General features: G+C 48.5%; 1 pseudogene; it reads right to left on the bottom strand.

Annotated features, from left to right (window-relative positions):
- The window catches only part of LOC123067350 (LEAF RUST 10 DISEASE-RESISTANCE LOCUS RECEPTOR-LIKE PROTEIN KINASE-like 2.4), a 67,319-nt pseudogene extending 59,401 nt beyond the window's left edge, over positions 1-7,918 (bottom strand).
- Between the last annotated feature and the right edge of the window lie 1,139 nt (positions 7,919-9,057).

Below are 9,057 nucleotides of genomic sequence, written 5' to 3' on the forward strand. Positions count from 1 at the left end.
CTCGAAGTTGTTGAGCTCGTCCGCCGCCGCCTGGGCGGCGCGGATGTTCTCCGCAGGCGTGGCATACACAAGGCGATCGGCCCCAAACAGATTGGCGATTGCCACGCCGCGTTACCGGACCGTGCCTAGGCGGTTAGGCCCAGTCGGAGCCGGCGATCCGCCCACGGCGCGATCCATCGCATGTTGGTAGGCTTCTGACAAGCGTCTCATGCTTGCCAGCTTCTTCGCGCCCTCCATGAGCTGAAGGCGGCGCGCCTCCAGCGTCTCGGCGTCAGCGTCTCCCGGAATCGGTGCGGACAGGTCTCGCAAAGCCGCGTCGAGCGGGTCGCGAGCGCCTTAGCCGGAGCGCTCGCCATGGTCGAGGACGAGAACCTCCGTGACGGTGCTTCCGCCGCTCCCTGCGCAAGGGAGCGGCTCGTCGTAGACCACCACGTTGGTGGGGAACGCGTCGAGCGACGCGGTGTCGGAGTTGACCAGCATCGGGTCGGTGGAGCCTATGGACTCCAGGTCTACGGCAGGCTCGCCGGCGAAGTGGAGTTCGTCGAGGAGGCCCGTGAGGAGGCTCTCAGGGCCGCCCGTGCCTGCGTCGGATGCAGGCTCGTCGGAGAGGCGAATCTCGCCGACAAGTTCGGCGAGGCAGCTGGCTGCGCAGGCGATCTCAGCGCCGTGCAGCGCGTCGGTGCAGACTCTGTCTGGCGTGCCGGGCTGGCTGTGCTCGCCAGGGAGGAACAGGGTTCCCGTCCAGAGCAGGTCTCCGAACGACGGTGCACCTCGCCCCACGATGGGCGCTAAATGTCGGGGGTTGGGTACGACATATGCCAAAGGATGGCTTATCATGGTGGGAGCGAGTAGAACGTCGCCGGTGCCTGGAAACGGGATGAGGCGAAGACATGCACGCCGGCGGATCTTACCCAGCTTCAGGGCTCTCCGAGGAGATAACACCCCTACTGCTGCTCTGCGAGGTCTCCGCATGATCACTATGGCAAAGTGACTACAAGATTGCTCCTAGAGCTGTTTCTGGAGGTAGGAGAGGGCAAGGCTAGCTCCTTCCTTCCTATATGATCGGGTCTAATCCTCGAGAAGCTATCCCCCTTGCATGGGTGCCCCGGGGGGCTTATATAGGCCTGCCCCCCAGGGATACAATGGTAATCCGGCTGGGCGCGGGTCCCATCCGTCTGTCTCTCAGGCCGCCGTCTTCTCCGCTGACTACTGGGGCCGACAGGCGGGCCCCGCTGACAGGTCTGGTACTGTAGTGGCGCTTCTGATGACGCTGGCTTGATCATGGGGTCATGGCAACAGTGCCACCGTCTGGCAGACGATCACTGTCGCCATTCCCCGTCTTGTCTGTTTAATGGCGTGCGGGGCCCGTGGGAGGGGCCGGCCGACTCCAGGGGGCCGACTCCCACGGGTCCATCTTCGGGGCGCTCTCGCCGTCTTCTGTTCTCCCGCTGACGGGCGGCCCCGCCGTCTCCGGGCCGTACAGGTAGGCCGTCGTGGGCATAGTGCGCTGCCCACTGAGGGTGAGGTCAGGGCAGGCATGGCAACAGTGCCGCGCCACGATAGAGATCTCCAGTGATACGGCGCACTGTAGCCATGCCAGCCCCTCGCAGGCAGGGTAGAGACGGCCACGCAACGACCGTACCCTGCCCCGTCCATCATGGCGAAGGCAGGAGGCGGTTAGTGTCGCGGGCCTACTCCCATAGTCGTCTTATCTTGAAGTCGCCAGCCAGGAGTCGGATCATCTCAAAGTCGTCAGCCAAGAGTCGGCTCATCTCGAGGCCGTCCCTGGGACTCGGCCGTGAGGGACAGTCGCCGCCGCCTCCCAGGAGGCGGCTCTTCATCGTGGGGTCTTGAGGGGCGCAGTCGGCCCCGATGTTTTGAAAGGTTCTCGGGCTCGAGTTAGCCTACTCGTGGCCCATTACTCCGACAGGCCCAATGACTTTAAGTTTAGAATTTCGTTTCCATCGAATGATGTCCTTTCGGAGTCTCCCTTGGTTTTTATTCCGGATAATTCAAATTTGCAGCCCACATTACTGCACGATCCCGCGGATCATGTCAATGGCGGCGGCGAGAGGTTGTTCGGCTGAGGGCCTATGGGAGGCCTGGGTTTCGGAGCCGGAGGCGGTGGCACTGGGACCAGTAAAAGCTTCCTGCCGCCGGTGATCTGCAGCTGGCTCCGACGAGCTGCGAGGCCATCAAGACGCGCAGCCGGCGGCTCGCGCGCTCCTGGCCAATACATAACGCAAAGCAAAACAAATTATAGCAGCTAACCAACTTAGTCCTACCTACGTACTGCCGTTATCGATGCATAAACCTATGTACCATGTATGGCGCGGGCCTCCAGAGGATACGGCGACGAGACGAGGAGGACGACGAGACGGCGGCGAGCAGAATCGATCCGCGCCGGCCGACGGGCAAGGATCTCCATTAGGTGGCGGCACCTGAATCTTGCTGATAGATTCCTAAAAGATAAGAGTACAGTAGGATCTACTACACGACTACACGTTTAGCTCCTGGTGGTTTGGAGAACGTTCAGCACCTGCTCCTATTTATAGGGAGGAAGGCTGACCTAGTTTTGAGTTACTCCCTCCTTTCCTTTTTACTCCGTGTGTAAGTTTTGGTCAAAGTCAAACTACAAAATGTTTGACCAAATTTAATATTAAAAATTATGAACATCTACAATACTAAAATTATATAATATAAAAATACATTTCATGGTGCATCAGAAAATATTGATTTCGTATTGTGAATGTTGATATTTTTTAATATAAAGTTAGTCAAACTTTATCAAGCTTGACTTTGATCAAATCTTATATGCAGACTAAAAAGAAACGGAGAGAATACTTGATCTTGACTTGTAGAGGTTGACGATGCTTCGTTAGCATAGCCGAGGTTTCTCCAACTTGTTTAAGCTGGCCGAGGTTAATGACGCCGCGGAACCAAGCAAAGCAGGCAGGCATGCACGTGCAGCCCGGTCTCAAGATCTGCGCTAGCTCGGGCTTCGGACATTGCTGTACAGGTGGCAACTGAATTTATGGCTAGATTCCGGCGGTTCCCACCTCGCCGTGCAGTTGCCACTTGGATCCGGCGTACGCGATCTATTTTAAATTTCAGTCGTCCTGACTCCCCTCCCTGACACTGTCATCCAGCCGCTTGCTTTTTTTTAGAAAAGGAGAATGACCCTGGCCTCTGTATCTGGCCGATGCATACGACCACTTTATTAATTATTCTCACAAGAGCTTACTCCCTTCGGTCCTCTTTTGTTTGCGTATAAAAAAAATCGGTTTTTTCGCAATGCTCTGCGCATTGGCATATTTGGCCGGTCTTTCCAGCAGTGCCCCTGCATGCATGCACCCGCAATTACTCCAATCTCTCCCTCCAATGCCTTTTGCATCTTCCCAAGGCAAGGCAACAGCCTATCTATCTCTCCAACGCGCATGCAGAGAGATGGAGAGGGAGAAAAGTATGTACTCCCTCTGTAAACAAATATAAGAGCGTTTAGATCACTAAAATAGTAATCTAAATGCTCTTATATTTGTTTACGGAGGGAGTACGCGAGAATTTAGGCATGCAGCAAGCTAGTCAATCGTTTGCATGCGCACATTAACTAGCCCGGCCTTTCTCTGCGATAAACAGGGGCAAACTCGTCCAATTTTAAGCAACTAGTAAACGTGCACGTGCAACGCACGTATAATCGCAGGAAAAAATCTTGATAGATTCTAATTAGGATGCAATCAGTCAAATAAAATCAACCAAAAAATGTGATATACAATTCTGAACATTTCGCCTCTTAGAGCATCCTCATTTTGCGAAATAACCAAATGCCCAATTCACATTTGAAACATTTATCTCCAGTGCTCAATACTGGCCACAACAATCCAAAATGAAAAAACAATGGGAACCATATCACCTCCTTTGTGCAATTTTTTACTGATTCCCACCCTTTGGTCTTTGTGCCATGGCACATACATGCCCCCAATATCCTTATGGTCATGCACCGGAAGAATAGTAACTACAAATAACAAGCTTGTAGTATAAGAATGTACATTCTAAATGGCATTTTGCTCTTTCAGATATACAGTTTTTCCTGGAAGTCCCAACTATGCCTAGCTTATACCACCAGGAACTATGCACTGCTCGATAAGCAAGTTCAATTACGTTAGGATGAATACATAGGATCATTGCAACAATAAAAAGTGTGCACCTGCAACGCATTTATAACCGTAACATAAAAATTTAGCATTCATTCAAGTTAGGAGACACATACTTAAACAAAATAAACTAATTGCCTCTTTAGGTTATATTCAAAAAAATCTAACATGTCATTTAATTGAAATATTCAGATAATTCAATCCAATAGGTAATTGAGCATTTGGGCCTACTAAGAAGTTATGTTCACATGAGCTCAAAAAAAGAAGTTATGTTCACATACCTTAGAAAAAGCTATGAATATCTTTTTACTCTGAATATAAGAATGCCATGGTACAATATGTTACTACTAATATAAAGTGAAATATAAATATTGCAATGGCATTTTTAATAGATATCAGGAGAAGAATTTAGGAAAAATAAATAAATTTGATGTGTGTAGATGTGCAGACTGTAATAGAGGCATTAGAAAGGACACTCTTTGAATCTCAAAATCTCAATACATTTTCTTGCTACCTATGGCCAGCAACAACCCCAACTCTTGTTACTGTACATTAAGGCCATTTTGCCTGCCAAAAGAAATGGCAACTACACCCATTCTTGGTCATCAGCGGCTATGGCGCCAGCTCTTGTTTGTCCTCGGCGGTGCGGCCGGATTGTACCTATGCGATGGCACGATGTGGTCCTCCGTTGTTGACCATCCGAGCAACTAAAATCACAAAAAAAAAAATGCCATGCATGTTGTGTGAAAGAAAAACAGTTAAGAAGCATATGTAATCCACTATTTTGAAGTTGAAGCCCTTTGCTTTATAGGAAGCAACAACAAAAGATTTGTATATCTCTGTTTAAATTAATTAATTATCATGTGGTACCATACTATTATATCCCTTGGTTGCCTGATGGTGTCACTTTTTGCTTGACAGATTCATGGTGTTGTATGGCTATGGCAAAGTTGTGTTAGATATTTGATGAAACGGCAGTGCACAAGATGCCGATTATGATAACAGAAACTACGCAAGCCAATTCAGCATCATCATCCCCATAGTAAATGTGCACGTGCAATGCACGTCTCTGCTACAATACATTAATGCAAGATCCGAGAGAGTTGTGGTAATGCATACCATGTAAATAGCTTTTCTAGCTAGAAATCTCATAAGGAAACGATAATAATTGTGGTAAATATGCTATGCTGTTCTCGAACTTCAATAGGCTACAATTACCAGTTAATCACATCATGGTAGGAGAATAAAGCATAATGAACATACATATGGTTTCATGTAAATAACAGTTGATAGTGCTACCATAGACGACCAAATTATTAAATTATGGAAGTTCATTCGTGCACAAATAGACTGACCACCAAAAATTTTATGCGTCCGAAAAATATGAACAATATCTGCCGAGATAAAAGGAAGCCAGAAATTGATGACATGCACCTTCATAAGAATCTGCATATGTACAACACTCCTAGAAGTATGGAAAATCTAGCGTGTCATTAGCCTTGAGATAATTGTAACTGCATCCAATCTGAAATACATACAGTTGCGACCACAGAATATTCCAAGAATTAAGTCAATACACTGTGCCACAGTTAAAGAAAAGGATTACCAGTACAAGAATAACTCACATTTTGTAACCTGGTATAAGAAGACCATGTGGTAAAATGATAAGAGAAAAAACAAGAACCCTTATAGTTTCCTTGGAAACAAATATATCTTGTGTAGAACTTCATCACATGGTCTATCTTTTCTCATAAAGTTGGTGATAGGCACACATACAATATGTTTGGCGACAACTACTTTCACTAAAAGTAGTTTATCCTACAAGAGAGGATAATCGCATGATGAGAGGTTACAATCATCTATCCTGCAAAAAAAAAGAGAGGTTACAATCGGTTCATAGCCCATCTTTGTGGTCAAGCAAGTTATGCTACAGAACTGCACAAAGTATTCTTGAATTTGGTGTTACAATATACTATATATCATCCAAAATACTTTGACTAAAAACAAGCCAGTGCAATTCGTTAACTTGAAACATCATAATATGCAATTTCATGTTTCAAACGAACATATTAACATAATCGAACCCATTAGCAAGGCTCCAGCAACTTGATTGAACAGAAAAAAAGTAGTAAAATACATTTGTTTAGAAGGTTCATCATCCTTCTAAGGTATTGGCAATGGCAGCATCTTCTATTCGCTCCTGGTATATGGTTGCTCTGTAAGATTGATAGAATCAAAGTCAATTGTATGGATCCAAGAGATTATGATTACTCTATATGCATTTAGGAAAATATTACCACCACAAACAAGGGCCAGGTCCTCGTCATCCCCCTCCCTGTCGACAATGATGCAACTAACTGAGAATCGCAGAATGGAAGTAACAAAAACCACGCCGGCCAACACCCAGTCTTTTCTTCAAGTCTATCATATTCCTCACCAGATGAAACCAGAAGATTGACTGAGCTGCAGACAATCAATTTGAGAGTTTGGAAGGAGCAGAAGGAGAGATGCCGCACTCACGCCAAAATCACTGCCAAATCAATCACACGCAGCAAAAGAGTCTCGTGACCAAACAAGTAAAAGGGGCAATTCAAGAACAAAAAGACAATGAATTAGGAAGAGGAGGAATCAATGTCCCTCACCCTCATCATGGAAGAAGAGCATCGCCAACGCCTTGACTCGGAGGCTGTGTAGGCGGTACGGCGGCGCCGATGAGAGGCGAGGTGGTGCAATGTTCAGTGTGAACCCAGGACCATGGAATTGCTCAACAAGCAGCCTTAAAAATAACATCATTGCTCAACAAATGAGATAAACAGAGATAACAATATCACTTGTAGGCTCAGATTTAATTCAACAAATATTCCCCATGTGATGAATACAACATTGATAACTCGAAAAATATTATAGATAGATCAGAGTTGCAAAATGAGGTGATCCACAAAATTGGACATTTCACTGGCTGATCGGAATATCTATTAGTACAGAAGTTATATGGAAATACTCAACTCTTATGAAAGAACTATAAGACTTGTTGTATGGGTACAATCAGGGAGTGCTCAGAATTGCAATCTTCCAGTGGCTGAGGGAAATATATATTAATACAAAATCACTATGTAAATACTCAACTCGTAGGTCAGAACTGCAAATACTTGTTGTACGGGTACAATCATGAGTGCTCAACAGGTGAAATAATATACTTGTTGTATGTGTACCCGTCCTTTGGGACGGTTATCAAAAATGAGGAAATAAATATATCTCTAGTACTGTAGCACACCATTGATGTACAATTCCATATGGAGATATTTATTTAATACCCATACATGCAAAAAATGGCAATGAACAAATACTACCAGTTGCTCATATCTTACTTTACTCTCCTCTTCCTCCTTTACTTCACTCTCCTCTACCTCAAGCACTTTATTATCCTCCAGCTCGTGCAACTGCTCAGTGTTGTCAGTATCAACGGCGAGGTCCACATCCATCGGTGAATTCTCCACGACCAACCTCTCTGGGATGTGCCCCTGTGGAGGCAGCGGGGGAGGGGGAGGGAGTTGAGCAGAAGAGGACTCCACCACTTTCTTGTCACTTGCTATATCAGCAGATGCGGATACCACCACTCCCTTTACAGTCACTGCACCAGAATGTAACGGCGGCGGTTTTGGGCTATCCCTGTCCCAAATTATGGGCGAAAATTTCCTCTTTTTGCTGGGCGAAGGGGCAGCAGGCGCCCCCACCGCCACCTCGCCCTCCCTGCTAGAACTGGACATGGTATTCTCCCCCGCCGCTCTGCCTGACCTCCCACCAGAGTCGTCTGACGCACTCCCGCTGAGCACCTCACCGGGCCCCTGGTCCCCAAGCCTCTTGGAGAGGCGGCTTTTGGGCGGGTGCGAGCGGCGGTGGCCATAGCCGTTGGAGAATTCCCTGCCACCGCTGCTGCGCCCGCCGTCGCGGCGGCGGTCGGCGTCGCTCCGGTGCGGCCGCCGAGGCTCTGGCTCCTCCTGGCGGCCTAGGCGTCGGGCTCCCGCTCCCTCGCCTCATAGCCCCTGTGCCCTCTGTGGCGCCCGGCCGCCATGAGCACGAAATCCGAGCCGTGGAGGAATCCGAGCGAATTGCCCCCGCCCCCGGAATTCCACGGCCAACCCTAGATCCGTACCAAAACATAGAAAATTTGCGGCGCGATTCGGACCTGTGGCTGGGGTTTGGATCTGACCTCGGGTTCGAGCGGCCGCGTGGGGTGCGTGGCCTCTGGCCGCGGTGGCGGCGGCGGCGGCAGGTGAGCGGATTCCGGGAGGCTGGCGATGTGGTGGGTGGTGCCACTGGTGCGGTAGAGCGAATAGGATGGGGATGGAGGGGGAGTCGGGGACGGAAACGAGCGGGTAGGCGCCGCTTCGCGTTGGTTGCGGGGATTTTTTGGGTGGGGGCGAAGCAGTACCGAGCGGATCGATCGTGGGTTTTTTTGGTTTTTCTTTTGACGGGAGATCGATCGTGGGTGGGATTAGTGGGTTGCTCTGTTTGTGTTTGATGTCAAACATTAGGAAGATCTTGATCGTTAGATTCTAGGATTAGACGGATAAAATGGATTGGTTCTCCGCCCTCTTTTTCTTTTATAGGGATAGTAGATCCATCCCCTCCTTGGTATCTGGGCTGCACCTAATACACAGACAAAAAAGGACCGGAGGGAGTACAAAGTAATACAATAGTCATACTAAAGCCGCCGTTTAAGCAACAAACTGTCGTTACACATATCCAGTTGATGAAGGGGCGCAGATAGCCTGGGCCTAATACTAAACAGACATCGCATCCAAACCTAACATCTAAGACCTGAGGTCCCATCCAGGACGCCTGCCGGGCATGGGTCTCACCGGTCCGGCGTGCACTCAGAGGCCGCCGCCGCCAACTGCCACCG

The sequence above is a fragment of the Triticum aestivum genome, chromosome 3B (genome assembly GCF_018294505.1).
Source record: "Triticum aestivum cultivar Chinese Spring chromosome 3B, IWGSC CS RefSeq v2.1, whole genome shotgun sequence".
Classification (NCBI taxonomy): domain Eukaryota; kingdom Viridiplantae; phylum Streptophyta; class Magnoliopsida; order Poales; family Poaceae; genus Triticum; species Triticum aestivum.